The 17,005-nt window shown below is 36.4% G+C and overlaps 1 protein-coding gene across 6 annotated transcripts in view; it reads right to left on the bottom strand.

Annotated features, from left to right (window-relative positions):
• The window catches only part of LOC106057601 (neuroblast differentiation-associated protein AHNAK-like), a 103,870-nt gene that overhangs the window by 41,878 nt on the left and 44,987 nt on the right, over positions 1-17,005 (bottom strand). Inside the window, exon 1 of one of the 6 annotated variants that reach the window (XM_056032049.1) lies at positions 9,275-9,291. The exons of 4 other annotated variants lie outside the window; for them this stretch is intronic. The gene's annotated coding sequence lies outside the window, so the exon portion shown is untranslated. Of the gene's footprint in view, positions 1-1,606; positions 1,626-9,274; positions 9,292-17,005 lie in introns of those variants that run through there. One more of the 6 variants, XM_056032050.1, reaches the window with a different exon arrangement.

Raw genomic sequence — 17,005 nt, 5'->3', positions numbered from 1 at the left:
CCATTTGGACAAAGTTTAGGGGAGGGGGGTAGTGTCAGGAGTACATAGTATGGTGACAATGAGTCGTTTTACGTGAAGACTAATCAATCCCAGCCTCTCCATTACAAATAGAAAAGAGAGTTATAATGGGGATATTGTTTTAATTCGCATTGTATACAGTTATATGAGTTAGTCAACGTTTCCTCGTATTTAGAGTCATCAAACCGTATATACTACATAAATATTATTATTATTATTATTATAGCTTTTATATAGCGCCACTTTCATGCTTATAGCATGCTCAGAGCGCTTTTGGTCCAATCCAATATAGATAGATAGGTTGTGTTCCAAGGAACCCTAGTGTTTTGCGAGGCCTCAATAGGCGTTCCACGAGCTATTGGAATAATAAACTAGTAGGTCACCACGTGAATTAATCTCTCTAAAAAAGTAATCAAAATGTTCCGCTAAATACTTAGAACGTACGAAGTATTCCGTTAAGGAAAAAGTTTGGGAAATACTGTATAGAATTTATTATCGCGTTTTGTTTTCCATTTGTAGTTAGGGTTACTGAACTCTTCTGTCCCAACGGCTTTTAAAACCGACGACTCTCGTTACCGTTTTCCTGTAGATCCAATGAATTGTCTGTGACCTTATTCCATTTTTGGTAGTGATGGTCTTTCTTCATTTATATTTCATTTAATCTTCCTTCGAGACTCAAATTGCTCTGTTATCCCTTTTCTCCACGACACACCAAACGTGTCCTTATAAAACTAGACACGGGCCACTCTTGCTAGTATCTTTAGTGGAATGTTGTGCCTTGGTTAGAGCAGCTATTGTTACTGGTTTTACACCTGAAAACTACCTCTGTTGACCCACAGATTCTCTCAGAAAGCACGAACCTGACAACAGTCGCTAGCTCACGGACAAGGTTTATATTTCCTTGCTTTGGAAAACTTTTCATTCACTGATAAATTGCTTGTGTGTTTGAAATTTGTACCAGATCTAAATAAGTTGTCTCTCCTAACTTTTCACACCCGTCTTTATTTCTGTGAAGCCTCCAGTTTTATTCCTTTTCACCTCCAGTTTTATTCCTTTTCACCTCCAGTTTTATTCCTTTTCACCTCCAGTTTTATTCCTTTTCACCTGCAGCTTATTCCTTTTCACCTCCAGTTTATTCCTTTTCACCTCCAGTTTTATTCCTTTTCACCTCCAGTTTATTCCTTTTCACCTCCAGTTTATTCCTTTTCACCTCCAGTTTATTCCTTTTCACCTCCAGTTTATTCCTTTTCACCTCCAGTTTTATTCCTTTTCACCTCCAGTTTATTCCTTTTCACCTCCAGTTTATTCCTTTTCAGCCTACTCACTCTGTTTCTGGAAGGCTTTGAAAAGCTCAAAATACACAAGTGTTAACCTGGTTTTAGATGCTTTCTATAACCTGTAGCCTAAATGAAGTCTAGGTTGTTGGTTTTACTTGTAATTAGATGTAAATGTACAATTAGAGAAAGAAAGTCTCTTTAATCAAGCCATTTTACCAACACACACACATTTCTAATTAAAATATCGAAATAGTCCTACTAAACAAACAATAAAATAAAATAAAATATCGAAATAGTCCTACTAAACCTACTAAGCTTTCTTTCAGCTAAGACTGAAAGTTATCCTTTTCTTGAGCTGAAATATTTGATAGTTCCAATCATGGAAAAACATTGAAATTATTCACAATAGTAGCCCCACAGTGTGGTACTAGAACACGTCATTCCAATTGAGTCACTCGTAATATTAGGATTTGCAGCTGCATTCATTCTAACGAAACTATCAACTCATTCAAATGTTTGTGTTCAAACAGGAATCACAACTTTCAAAACTGGATTGACGGAACCTGAGCTGGGAATCCTGGGATACCTGCATCTCGTTACATAGGATCTTTACAAAACTGGATTCAAGCATTGCACTGTCCTTCACCCACAGTCACGCGTCAAACATTGACGCTGGACTTATATATATAGATATGTCTATATGTCTATAGATCTAATAGTTACGCTTCCATGAACAATGTGCACAATCTAGAAAGATCCAGCCCGTTGAACTTATGACTGGATTGAAGAGGGCGGGATCAACTTTTTTTTTAATGATTGGTCTTATGTGTTGGGTGTGAACGTGTGTGTGTGTGTGTGTGTGTGTGTTTGCAAGGGTGTGTAAGTGAGACTGAGTGTTTGTTCAGGTTGAAAATTTAAAATGAAATAGAATACAGTAATCTAATCTAGGGCTGTCTTTTTTCTACTCTCTCTCTATATATATCACTCTCTCTCATATTCGTTCAACATGAGTGTCAAAAACACAATGGATCATCTATAAGATTAACAAATGATCATCTATAAGATTAACAAAGGATCATCTACAAGATTAACAAAGGATCATCTACAAGATTAACAAAGGATCATCTACAAGATTAACAAAGGTTCATCTACAAGATTAACACTGGAACATCTACACAGAGGCGTAGTGAGCAAAACGTGCGCCCTGGGCGAGGTACATTATTGGCACTCCCCCCCCCCCCCATTTTCCATGAACATCACATAGAAATACAGGCTGCCCGGGGCAGCGTGCCCCCCCCCCCCCTCTCACTACACGTCTGCATCTACAATATTAACACTGGAACATCTACAAGATATAGGCCTACTGTCATCTGCAGAAGGTATGCTACATCTCTAGCCTGAGCTGCTTATTAGAGTTAGGCTGATTAGACTTTTGAGAAGTTCTCGTTCAAATCTCGACAGACGAAACACGTCCGATACTTGTGCAACGAACTGGTATTCCAGTGCTGAGAGCACACAATAACTTGTTACTCTTGTACATTGAAGTTTAAAAGCGTTCAAAGAGATCAGGCGATTGAGACGAAGCTTTTGATTGCTCGCCACATCCGCTGGAGTTACCTTCTCTTGCCTGGCCAGCATTCCTAGCGCCCCCACGCGGCCAAAAGTAACTGCTCTTGTACTTCAATGTACACTCCTGATGGGGTGACAATTGCTGGAGCAAATACGACTTGAACATTTAAAAGAAAGGGGGGGGGGTGCCAGTAAGGTGTGGGGGCTAAATAGGCTAATGATGAGTGTAGTGACTGCACATAGGCTGATGTATTGATAGACTTTGCTATATTTTAATGCACATTTTATTAGTCAGAGGATAAAATTGCATTGTTTCAAAATAAAACCAAGACCTAAGTTTTCTATGTAAATAAAATAATCTAAACATATTACAATACTTTAGTAGATTGTCACTACAAGCCCCCCGCCCTTTTTTCCCCCCATAAAATGACATAAAGTACACACAAAACTCAAAATCTTTTAATGATTATACGAAATCCAAAGCTAATGTGCATAGAGGGGAGTAATGCAAGTGAGGGAGGGAAAGCAGGTAGACAGTGTGAGAGGCAGGTAGAGTGAGAAGCAGGTAGACAGTGTGAGAGGCAGGTAGAGTGAGAAGCAGGTAGACAGTGTGAGAGGCAGGGAGAAAGAGTGAGAGGGGGGAGACAGTGTGAGAGGCAGGGAGACACAGACATTGGCAGGAGAGAGGGGCAAGGAGACAGAGATAGACGCAAATGCATAAGGGAAGAGAGAGAGAGAGAGAGAGAGATGCTGAGAGATACAAAGAGAAAGGCAGATAGATAGATATGGAGAGTGTGGGTCGGATAGACATATATATCAAAGAATATTTCAAAGGCAAATTGATTTTGAACATTGCTATTGTCTCTACCACCCACGTCGTTACCCTATACTTCCCCGCCACCCAAATACTGCCTCTAGTAAATATAAACATTGCTGTTCTAAAAATACTGAAAAAGATACTGTACTATACACTTATAACAGTACTAATGTATAATTCAAAGTAAGACTTGAGGCAATGCTTAAACAATAAGTGTTGAAATAGCATATTTCACTATTTAAAAAAAAAGAAAGAAAAGTAAATAGACATAACTAAACATTCTTTGTGATTAGGAAAGATTTTTTTTTTTTTTAGAATACAAAGGACTTCAATTATTACTGAGTGATTAAAATTGAATTGAATCCTTTTCTATTATTTCTAAGTAACAAAAGTAATCTGAGAAACCTTTCAGCCTTTGATTCTGTTAAACTTGACTCAATGAATCACTCTTTTATAATTTTCCTCAAAGCCTCACCACACTCTCCCCAACATTTTGTTCCGTTGTGAAATTCGCGTTTTATTTTTAATAGCCCTGGGTCTGCTCATGACACAGGTAAGTGAGATCATCTGTTGGCCAAGGTTTTGGGCTGTGTCTTTGTTTCTTGTATTTGTTTAATCAACACAGCACCTGTACATCACTCTTCCCCTCCATTGTGTACATAGAATTTCAAAATAGATGTTAGTGACAACTCCAAACGCAAGGAAAGCTTAGCGATTCCCCAAAATTCAAAACGAGGCTGAATACGTCATGAATACATCGTGTTATGAAATCGTTCACTTTTTAACGAACGCAGCTTCAAAGATAGTTGCGAGGGGGGATGTTGAAAACTATTTTTAGAACCACTAGGCTTACTTAAGTTTATGCCCTTGTATTTTTATCTGAAAATTCCCAGATTCAGAGATTATTTCAGAGATAATGCAATACTGGGACATATGTTTTCTATCATAAATCACCATTACAACTGGTAGCTTCAAAACCCTTTGTATAGTCCACTGTAATAAAAATTCGACGCTTGCGGGAAATTTTTGGTGTGGAAAATTAATCGAGCGTCAAAATGAGAGAAAAGGGGGCAGGAATATTTGTTTTCTTGATTCTTGAAGAATAGATCTCGACATCAAAAGATTAAAAATTGATTCAAGAATTATTTAAAATGTCACTATAGGTAAAGCTACCTCTAACTGTTTCTGTGTGTGTGTGCATCTTTTCATATGTATGTGTGTGTGGGAGCGTATTTCTTCCTCTTTCATTCATCGATAATTGCTCACCTTGCTGGATTATTTGAATTTTTAGGAATAATTTGCATGACATTAAAATAGTTTAAATAAAAGCATTTCATTTACAAAGACTATATATATACACCCATATGTGTGTGTGTGTGTACATGGCAGCACCTAGCTTTAGTGAATTATATTTTAAAAGAAAACATTTGGAGTACTTTTTAAAAATCGCTATAAAATTGTATTGAATTCTTATTATAATGTTAAAGCACTATTTTCCCCTCTTTGGACTCGAAGAGAGCACATTATTGCCATTTAAAACTGATTTAACGGATAACGAATTCCCCCTGAATCTTTCGACTCGAGGATATTAAAGTTAAAGAATTCTCCCCATATTATATATAAATATATCTGTGCTTTTCCATGAGTCTTTCGACTGGAAGACATTAATGTGTTAATGTTTTTAAAAGGCACAAAGGAGAAAAAAACGAAGACTTTCTCTGCCTCATTCGTCAGTTGTGTACTTTCTCATTAAATGTTGAAAATCTGAATAGAAGAATTGAATTCATTATTTTTTCATAATCTGTTACTTCCATTTGTATTTCAGATTTGTTTTCTAATCTCGAAAAAAAAAAATAATTATACAAAGGTATGACCAAGGTAATGTCCAAGGTAATGTCCAAGGTAGGAGCGACATAAAAAAGATCCTCACTTGCCTATATATGAATATGAAGGAGAAGATATAAAAGAAGGCAAAAATTTAAGGATTTTGTGTGTGTGTCTGTTCTCGTGCTAGTCTGTTGTTAATGTCACGTGTGTGTTTTCTTTCCTTGTCCCTGTGACGTCAGTGGCTGGCTAGATCAACATATTTGTGACGTCAAGAGACTAACTTTGTTTATTGTGTGTATTATATGTCCAGACTAATATTTAAAACTGCACCGTTGACATAATTAAGGCTGACATAGCGCCACATTTAATAACTTCCCATTTTCATCGGTTTTGTATTTCTGCCCTTTGCTTTTCTTTTGCACATTTCACCATTACCAGTTGAGTTTATACATATTGTAACGGATGCATGCGTAAGTCAGATGTAGATGAAGTATTTATAAAAATGATTATTTAGACTAAGTGCGTGCGTACCTTGTTTGATGTATTTCAATCGCGAGTTCTTGGAAAATCATGCACACCGTCACAAGTATAGATAAGGTACTAACAGGAACACAGACTCAATGACCAAGTAGACTCAAGGTGAACTTTAAACAAACGTTTATTACAGAATGGGCCACAGTCTAGTCTGTCACTATAAAACGATGTTATCCCCTCAAGAGTCTAGCAGTAACTGATTTCTATAAGTCAATCTTAACCTCTAATCCCAAAGTCTATGTCGTCATTCTAAAATATCCATTCACTGTCAGTACATTAAAGTGCGCCACCCAACTAACTAAACTAGCTTTCTATAACAATATCACACCATGGCAGGGTTCAAGCTCGTTCTCTCTAGATTTTTTCATCCCTTTGTGTTCTGAGTTCGTTGAGTCTTGGTTTCAATTCACTATTTATTATTGTTTAGTGTGGGCTTTTTTTTTTTTTTTGATTGGTATATTTTAAAAAATAATTAACATGTGAACAGAATTTACCCTCAAAAAGAAAACAAAAATGTTTTTCTGGCCATTTCCTGATAGGTGAGAAATAGTTTCTTCAAAGGGACACGAGCAGTACTAGCATGCTTGGATAACTTGAAGATTATCTCCCCGTCCTTTTGCAAGAAAAAAAATGTTTTAAAAAAATCAAACTATAGATTTTTTTGTTTTAAAGGTTATTAGTGTTTTCTTTATTCGCTCCTTTTCGGCCCTTTCCTAACGAGGGCCAAAAATAGAATAGAATATGCATCCTCTGTTTGGGACCTCCTCAACTCAAGAAAACATTAAGAAACTGGAACAGACACAAAATAGAGCAGTAAGATTCATAACAAACGAATATTCACATTTGACTAGAGTAACACCTTTTATAAAATCACTAAATTTAGAAAGCCTTCAGGATAGAAGACTCAAAAGTAAAGTAGCAATTATACATAAAACACTAAACCATAATCTTCAAATACAAAAACAAAATCTAATAAAATACTCTGAAAGACACAAAGATAAAGGCACATTCCTCGTCCCATATGCAAGGACAAATTTGTACAAATGCTCCTTCTTCCCTAGCGCTATTAGAGCATGGAATGGGTTGCCTGAGCTAGCCAGGAAAACCAGTGACTTGGCAGAATTGAAGTCATTGGTTAACATTCATGACTAAATGCATGACGCGTAGGACATAATCATCTTCTTTTTTGAAGTAACGTCTGTATTATATAAGATAAGATAAGATGAAGGAATATGTCATATTAGTAATACAGTACGTATCTTAGAATCATAAGACCTTATAAGCCATTAGATAAAACCACCTTATAGACACTGGCAATTGTATACATTTCAGCAAAAGAAACTGTACACGCTGTTATATACACAGAGGCTAGGCAGTCGTCATTTGTACACTTATCAGAAGGTTACTTTTTGAGTTTATTGTCCATAGGGTATGGAGTTGCTAAGTTTCCGAGAGCAGAGGTTTAAAAGACCTTACGTTGTGTTGGCTAAATACCCCCACTTCAAGAACCCTCACTTAATGAAAGCAGACATAAAGTGTAAGTAATGACAGCTCAAGAGGTTGACCGGTAAGTAGACCAGATTAATGTCTAAAACAGAAAAGTTACAATTTTAAGTTAGTTGAAAGTTGGTCAGTCCCTCAGGGGGAATGAGGCACAGCATTGATCAAGTAATTTCCCTTACTCAGTAGGGCAATAATGTTGACCTTTATAGTTAATAAGTTTCGTTTTTTTTTTTTTTAAATAAAAAAAAGGGGCGTGGTAAAGAACAGTAGAACAGTTGGGGGGGTTGGGAGGCTTGGACAGAGATAAAACCCTGAGTTTATTTATGTTTTAAAAGTCATCGTATAATTAGCACAGGAGAATCAGCAGATCTTATCTAATCTTATATAGTACAGACGTTACTTCAAAAAGAAGATGATTACGTCCTACGCGTCATGCATTTAGTCATGCATGTTAACCAATGATTTAAATTCTGCCAAGTCACTGGTTTTTCTGGCTGGCTCAGGCAACCCATTCCATGTTCTAATAGGGAAAAAAGAGCATTTGTAAAAATTTGTCCTAGCATATGGAACGAGGAATGTGCCTTTATCCTTGTGTCTTTCTGAGTACTTTATTAGATTTTGTTTTTGTATTTGAAGATTATAGTTCAGTGTTTTATGTATAATTACTACTTTACTTTTGAGTCTTCTTCGTGTCAACTGTGCCTGAATGATCTTTGTAATAAGTTAGACCCTTTACAATTTGCTTACCAAAAGGGTAAAGGTGTAGACGATGCCATCCTAAATATTTTAAACTGTGTCTACAAACATCTGGACTTACCGAACACTTATGTAAGATTGCTCTTTATTGATTTCTCATCAGCTTTTAACACTATACAACTTCATTTACTCATTGAAAAGATGAAAGCGTTGCAGATTAGTCCATACATAATACTATGGGCTAATGAATTTTTGACCCAGAGAGCTCAGAGGGTTAGGGTAAACAATGTTATATCTAATGAACGCATAGTTAACACAGGGGCGCCCCATGATCCACCCATTAGTATAGTTTCATGATCCACCCATTAGTATAGTTCCATGATCCACCCATTAGTATAGTTCCATGATCCACCCATTAGTATAGTTCCATGATCCACCCATTAGTATAGTTCCATGATCCACCCATTAGTATAGTTCCATGATCCACCCATTAGTATAGTTCCATGATCCACCCATTAGTATAGTTCCATGATCCACCCATTAGTATAGTTCCATGATCCACCCATTAGTATAGTTCCATGATCCACCCATGAAGAGATTGTAAGCAAATAGTAGAAACAGAGGGGAACAAAAAAAAAACACGAACCAGGGGAAGTGGCCAGGTAATTTTTCAATTTCGATATTTTGTATCTAGATCTTTATGTATTTTGGTTACAAATCTGCTGTGCGGCCTACGCATATATAGCTAGATTTTATACAAAGCTTTAAGGAACGTGTGCATGCATTTTATGCACACACACACACACACGTATTCGCTCATACACACTTGCACAATGCACACACTGGCCCACACAATTATGTCGCTGTATCTCTAAGTAGTTGTGAAATGGGCTCATGTCCCGCGAGTTTCTTTCAAATGTCACGTCTGCCACTAGACAGAGTCCCCTCGCCCCCACACTATATGACAGGAGTCAGCTGAAATAGCTGGTCACGGTTCAAGGAGCCAGTAGATCCTATTGGCAAATGTGTTTACCTATAGAAGGTCCTGATGGTTCTCAATCTGTGATAGTCCAAGTCGCAGCACTTCATCTTATATAGCCATCACACAATACGAGCGAGTTAGGGTTAGGTGTTAACAACAACCTCAGTTAATAGTGAACTGTAAGAAAACAAATAGAGACAATGTTGCTTAACTTATAAGTGCCTTGAATATACGTGTAATGAACTTTTCAAAGCAAAGATCGGCCTTTACAGCTTTCGTTGACTTTCTAGGCTAGGGAATGAGATTGTGTTCATCCTTGACCACGAAGAGGAGGCCTATCTAACAAGTGTACATCAGAATATAGCCTACTATGTTCTTTAGATAATTGCACCGGGTGACACCGACCTTACCAACGCCACTAGATAGGTCCACTTTTTGTATTAGAAACCTATCTTATTAAAGACAAGTTATTGTTGTTGCGGATTCAGTTTTTTTACTTAGAAGAAAGACCCGCCTCCCAAACAAAAAACTGAACGAGCGGGTGTTTATTTTCTAAATGTGATTTTTAAAAAAATTACAATGTAGATTATTAAGTTTAAAAAGGGTGGAAAGATGGCTTCATTAAATAGTGATATTGAGAACTGAGAACACAAAATTTAAGGGGAGGCAGAAGAACCGAGACTCGAGAAGAACTGTTTAAAAAAATAAAAATATTTTGTTTATTTGGTATTCAGTTATAGTTGATTGGGAGTGAGAGAGAGAGAGAGACAGACAGAGTGTGTCAGTGAGAAATCGGCTTGAGTGAGATTGATGGATAGTGAGTCTAATCTTGATCAATTGTGAATTGCTTTTTCCTAACAAAAAAAAAAGTTACCAAACATGACCTAATTTTTGACACCTAACATCCCAGTACATGACATATTGCCAATGACATAACTGTCACGCCTATTGACAAATCTCGAGTTTAGCTAATCGGTCAAATCTCCAGCCCCCACCAAAAAGATTAAGAAGGTGAGGATGACTTCCCCCCTCTCCCCCTGTTTTCCAAATTTGAGACTCTTTCTATGACTCAGGCCAATTCTATTTAGTACCAGTCTAAGTGACCGTCTCCCGTATAGCCTGTTTTGAGCTTCAGAAAACACTGTCTAACGAGCCGCCCCCAATATTAATACAGGTCTGACTACGAAATCTTCCTCTAGAAAGGGCGCACGTTTTTCAAAATATCCCGAATAAAGATTTTGATGTCAACAAATTGTTTCAAGACAATGTGCAAGCAAAAGTTTAATCAAGTGCAGTCACCTAAAACATCCACGTTCAGACTTCCTAGCGACAGCGTTGCACCAAGCGACACATAGTTCTTGTTCCCTTGTGTGGCTACGTTCTAGGTCCAATTCATTGTCTAGTCGAGTCCTTACAATCAATAGATCTGAGAAGTTGTATCTGACATTAATTCACAAACGGAAGATTACATCAACCGCAAGGCTCTGACCTACTCATCTGTTGCTTTGTAATCTGATGATAGCCAAAGAATTTAAAATTACAAGTTATTAGAAAATGTCTTTATGCTGCTAGCGAACAAAAATTGTACAACTTCTTCCCTAGTGCTATTAGAGCATGGAATGGGTTGCCTGAGCTAGCCAGGAAAACCAGTGACTTGGCAGAATTTAAGTCATTTGTTAATAATGACGCGTAGGGCGTAATCATCTTCTTTTTAGAAGTAACGCCTGTATTATATAAGATAAGATAAAGTTGGTTAGACTTACAAAAAAAGTTTTTTTCTGAACGTCCAATCTTTGGCTCTGCTGGTAAAATTCATCTTTCGATTAGGGTATTGATAATCAGCCTCAGCATGAAACATTTATTTGTCAAAATCTTTGCCATCAATTCGATGACTTGTATGTCATTATTTCCTATCTCGCTATGTTGACTTGTATGTCATTATTTCCTATCTCGCAATGTTGACTTGTATGTCATTATTTCCTAGGTCGCTATGTTGACTTGTATGTCATTATTTCCTATCTCGCAATGTTGACTTGTATGTCATTATTTCCTAGGTCGCTATGTTGACTTGTATGTCATTATTTCCTACCTCGCAATGTTGACTTGCATGTCATTATTTCCTATCTCGCAATGTTGACTTGTATGTCATTATTTCCTATCTCGCTATGTTGACTTGTATGTCATTATTTCCTATCTCGCAATGTTGACTTGTATGTCATTATTTCCTATCTCGCTATGTTGACTTGTATCACGTTGTATATCATTATTTCCTATCTCGCTAAGTTGACTTGTATGTCATTATTTCCTATCTCGCTAAGTTGACTTGTATGTCATTATTTCCTATCTCGCAATGTTGACTTGTATGTCATTATTTCCTATCTCGCAATGTTGACTTGTATGTCATTATTTCCTAGGTCGCAAAGTTGACTTGTATGTCATTATTTCCTATCTCGCAATGTTGACTTGTATCACGTTGTATATCATTATTTCCTATCTCGCAATATTAACTTGTATCACGTTGTATATCATTATTTCCTATCTCGCTCGGCACTAACTACAAGTGGTAACTATTTAAATTTCTTTTCTTTTTGACTAGTGACTTTTTTCCCCCGGGTAGGTCAGCCTGACCTTACATCTTTTCGCTTCAAACATCTTGGTCAACTTGTCACAGTGTATCTCAAACCTGTATATTTATATATAAAGCCTTGCAGACAAGAAAAATAAATAATGTGTGCCAGTGAGACAAGCCTATTCCCTTTCAGACCTTGCAACCTATTAGACAGATGATGTCAATCTGTTGAAACAAGAAGATAGGCTGCAACTGATGACAGGCACATAAGGAGGAACCAGGTCGAATTGGAGAATTTCATGTTTGGACTTTAACCTAGAATGCTTTTGATGACGCGAAAAGACTTAAGTAATTACTGGAGTGCATCTTACACTAATTACTGAAGTGCATCTTACACTAATTACTGAAGTGCATCTTACACAGCATGAGAAACACTGAGTTTGTATCTTATAGAGCAGTATAAGAAGCAGGTTTAAAACTCCTGGTTTATTGCGTATATGTTTGTATGTGCATATTGGATTTAAATATTATTGACATGCTAATAAAAAAATGTTTACATTCAGTTCAGTTTCTGTTATTACAAAGTTGTCAGCTACATGTCTAGAAGCACGAGGCGTGCTGCTTTCAATGGAAAACTCTGTTTTGTCTAGTCTATCTGCTTGACATTCACTTTAAAATAGAAATAGGTAAGTAACTAAATGAAAAGTCGGGGGTAAACAGGTGGTTCAAGTCTGCACTTCTATGTCGTCTGCACTTCTAAGTAATCTGCATTCGCTTTGAGATTCTTAGACAGATGTTTATGAGAAGAAGAAACTATTATGCTAATTATACGTGCACATTTGCATACATTACAAGAATGTGATCAGAGCTGCATGGCTACTTAGGTTAATGTTGCAAATAGACAAACTTTCCTAATGTCTTGCCTTCTATTTAATTGTTTCCCTAACCTTCCTGTATTCTGAATGTACCGGACTGTTTCGGTATCTACTGGTCAAAGCTACAAGAACTGATGATTGCTGTACAGGCTTTCTCATTAAGGCTAGGCTGTATTGTGTGCTAAATACACATTTTTATGTCTACATGTAAATCTAGTGACACCTTATCTAAACCTAGCCGAGAATTCGTAACTTTGTGTTCAACAAAACAAATCAGTATCGAATGTGAAAATTTAAATACCCAGTTTGAATCGTGCAATTAATAAGTCCACACAGTTTATTTATTTAGTTTAATTATAATTTATCCACCAGGATTCGACGATGACCATTGCTGTCATGCAGAGCGCTGAGGGTTTTGCACTGCGTTTTTTTTTTTTTGCCTATTCATATGGCTGGTGAGACCTAAGTAAGCCAGAATTGTTTGGCTGCACATAAAGCAGGTTCTTACAACTGGAGCTTGTATGCATTGTCTTGATTTTTTTTCTCTCTGGCGCTTTTCTATTGCCAAAGTTGTCTTCTTGTCCTGTACCATTTTTGCGCCAGATCTATCTCTAATCATTTGATGCCGTCTCTCAGTTGGCAGGGTCCATGTTTCTCAAGACACTTTGTGGGGGTCACTTAGAACGTTTTCTTTGGTCAACACACAAGACTTTAAGACATAAAGACACACACACACACACACACAATCAGTTTCAATAAACCCAAAGAGAAATACTGTTAAAAATTGAAGCATGCCAAACGGATGTTATTTCCATCCTATAATCTCCCCTTTATACATACCCAACTTGAACATTCATTTCTTTAATAGACACTATAAAAGACACACAGACATAAGTAGACTACGCAGTTGGAAAGGTCGATGAATTAAAGTGTTAGGCATACGTTTATATTTCGTGCTGGATCTATTAACGTTCTGTCTTGTTCTGAAGAACTACAAACAAAGTCATAATATTTTAAGCATTGCCATTCGCTCAGAGACCTAACAAACTTGCATGAGGAATATTGGAACAAAAACTTCAATATCGAGAGTGCATCCTTAAGGTTTCAATGTGTATTCAACACCATAGTCAAGTGACAAGATAGTCTTTCATCTTTAAAGAACATGAGAAACTATTAATAGAGGATATACTAAACACTTTCATGGACACTCCCCAAGGCTATCATTACGTTTACTTTCATGGACACTCCCCAAGGCTATCATTACGTTTGTAGATGATCCCACCGACAGTTCACAAATACATAGACTATATTTAGATCTAATTATATATTCAAAAAGAAAAAAAAATATTAGCTTTAATTTTACAACTTTTCGTATTGAAATTTCGATGTAGATCTAGATTTATATATCAAATTCATCGTCACTGAGTTGTATTTTTTTTTTAAAAATCATTTTTATTGATTATTTTTATTTATGAATTTCTTCAAAAAAAATAATTCCCAGACTGCAATACTAAATGCAAATATATTGGCCATAACTCATTGTCAACTATAATTAATTAAATACACTCACAAAGAAACACACAAAAGAGAATAAGTTACACATTTATTTTAAGTCTCGTAACTTTTTTTTTTTTAAGTGCATCATTTTTCTTCTTTTTAATTACCAAGGTTTGGTCTTAGGTACAAAAATTGTATCTTTCTTATAATATAAATTGTATCTTTCGTAGCTGTTGATGGAATTACAACCTAATATCTGTAGACAGCATCTAAGACAAGTATGACAATAATATAGGCATTTAGAAATAAACACATTTAAGACAGAATTAAAGAAATATTAGACAGGAACAAAGGCATGTAAAACTTTTAGACAGGTCTACCTGTGGGCCTATTGGTATCTGAGGATGTCATTGCGACCTCAAAACCTAACGGTGGGTAACTTGATTCTGTTTGTCCAAAAATGACTTCTCAAACAGACCTTGAGAAACTTTGTACCACTAGGACACATTCTTGTCAAAGCACACACACACACACTCTCTCTTAGCTCTCGACCATGTAGGGTACTCTTTAAGCGATAGACTTCATGGTCATTAGGTGAGTAAATACTTTATCGATTGTATTGACGTTCGGTCTATAAGTGATCAATCACTGGCCAGGATTGTCTTGAAGAGGCTTAAGATAACGGTCAAGATGTTCTACAAATGTCTCGGCTATTTTAGTGCTCTGTCTGTACCAAATAGTTTTATATATCCAAGACTAGTCTTTAACCTTTGATCTCTAGTCAAACAAAATAATGTAATTTTTCATTTAAAATCTCTTTGGGCTTCTCGACCATTTGTATTGTTGTATTTTTGAACCGTATGAACACATTTGTATTGTTGTATTTTTGAACCGTATGAACACATTTGTATTGTTGTATTTTTGAACCGTATGAATATTTGTAGGCCCCTACTACACGAATGTAGATAGTGACCTGGCTATGTGTTGGTAGAGACTAAGACAAGAGTAAAATCGAGTTGATCCAGTAAAGTTAGGGCATAACTAAATAAAGAAGAAACTCAATTCCGAAGGTAATCAGTTCTATACCTAGAGTGTGTGTATGAGGGAGGGTTGTGCGGGGGGGGGCGACGTTAGTCAGTGCAGAGGCGAATCCCCTTTAATATTACAAGGGGACAATATACAAAATAAAACGGAATTTACTTTTTCGGTGTTTCCTATTGTGTTTTGATAGAAATTTCGAAACTTAAAAACCCAGAATTATTGAAAGCTTAATTCGGCTACTGAATATTTTCATGATACAACAATCAACGTTAAAAACGATTTCAGACTGTAACTGTTGCAAGTAATAAAAATAATTAAGTTTTTTATTTTTTTGGAACATTCAAGTTGTGACAAATCGCGAATTAGTTTCCCCTTTTAAAAAAATACTGTTGAAATAATAGGATGAGAATGTAGTGCTTGCTCCATATTTTGTGCCACGAACGGAAGAGTTTTGAGAATTTAATTCGGCATTTTCTTGCTAAAAAGTCCTTAAATTTGATCTTTTACCCATATATATGTCTAAACATAAACCTTTTACAAAACCTAAACCTCTCAGCACTTTCTTGAACGCACCGGAGACACCAACAAGATTGCTATATATAGTTTGAAAATCTTGACATTGCCTAAAACTCAAGGGTTGTCTTCTTGTTTTCGTCTCCTGAATTGTCTCCCTTGAAATATCTGTACAGATTTTATCATCAAGTGATTTCCATTTTCATCGTCTGCTAATCTCTTGTCTGACCAAACACCAGGCATTGTGACTTCACACTTGGAAAGTGGCCGCCGTCGTCAAGGTGATGACTGGTCTTGTTTCCTGTTGAATACTGTGCGCGGCTCAATACAAACATTTGACCAAACAAAGGACCGTTTCAATCGTCCGTGCGATATCTGGCCATGGGGTTATTGGTCACGCTTGGGACCAAGTGGCGTGAAGGCGCATTCCATTTGATGATCGAATAATAGAAAACTTAGAGCACCGAAAATAACACTCCTTTTTTTTTTAATGCTTTTTTGATGTTGTCACCTAGTTGACCCTAGCAACTGTGAAATATTTTTTACCGTCTTTTTTTTGGCCCAGGAGCTAAATATAGCGGCTTACCGAGCTTAGTTTTTTAATAATTTATGTAAACTTCCCATGACCGCTTTACTAATTCAATAGAGATCCAGATTTGAAATTTGAATATGGCATGAAATTGTTTACAGTTTCAACGCCGGTCTGAACTCTCGCCAGACATAACATCTTGTTTAGTCAGGCTGGTAAGAGGAAGCTCTGCTAGCCTAGAGTATTTTATTATTCAAAGAATGTAACCAGGTATTTAAATGTAGAGAGGATATAACCGATTGATATTGAAATTTATCTATCTATCTATCTATCTATCTATCTATCTATCTATCTATCTATGTTTGATTGTCTGTCTGTCTGTCAGTCTGTCGTGTTAAACTTTGAACTTTTTCATATTATGTGGAGAATCTTTTCGTCAACTGTTTGTAGAAAGGGTTGTACGTTGTCTAGTCTGGTTCATCATCTACCAGAAGCCCTGTTGTATATACTACTATACTCGTTACGTATCGTTTAACATAAACATCCTACAAGATTGGGAAATAGATATAAAGAGGAGAAATTATTTAATTGCAAAAGTATTCGCGTTATTATATAAAGTGGCTGTCGTTTTTTTGCAGTAGGGAGGGGTAGATAGTTATGAAAGGATTCTACTTGTCAATTAATGTTCGATAAATCTTGTAAAAATATAAATCCAAGCCTACAGGATGAAAAAAACTTGAGCTCAGCAATAAATTTTT

This window comes from Biomphalaria glabrata, chromosome 6, assembly GCF_947242115.1.
Source record: "Biomphalaria glabrata chromosome 6, xgBioGlab47.1, whole genome shotgun sequence".
NCBI classification, from domain to species: Eukaryota; Metazoa; Mollusca; class Gastropoda; family Planorbidae; genus Biomphalaria; species Biomphalaria glabrata.
This window is presented reverse-complemented; position numbering and strand designations above follow the sequence as displayed.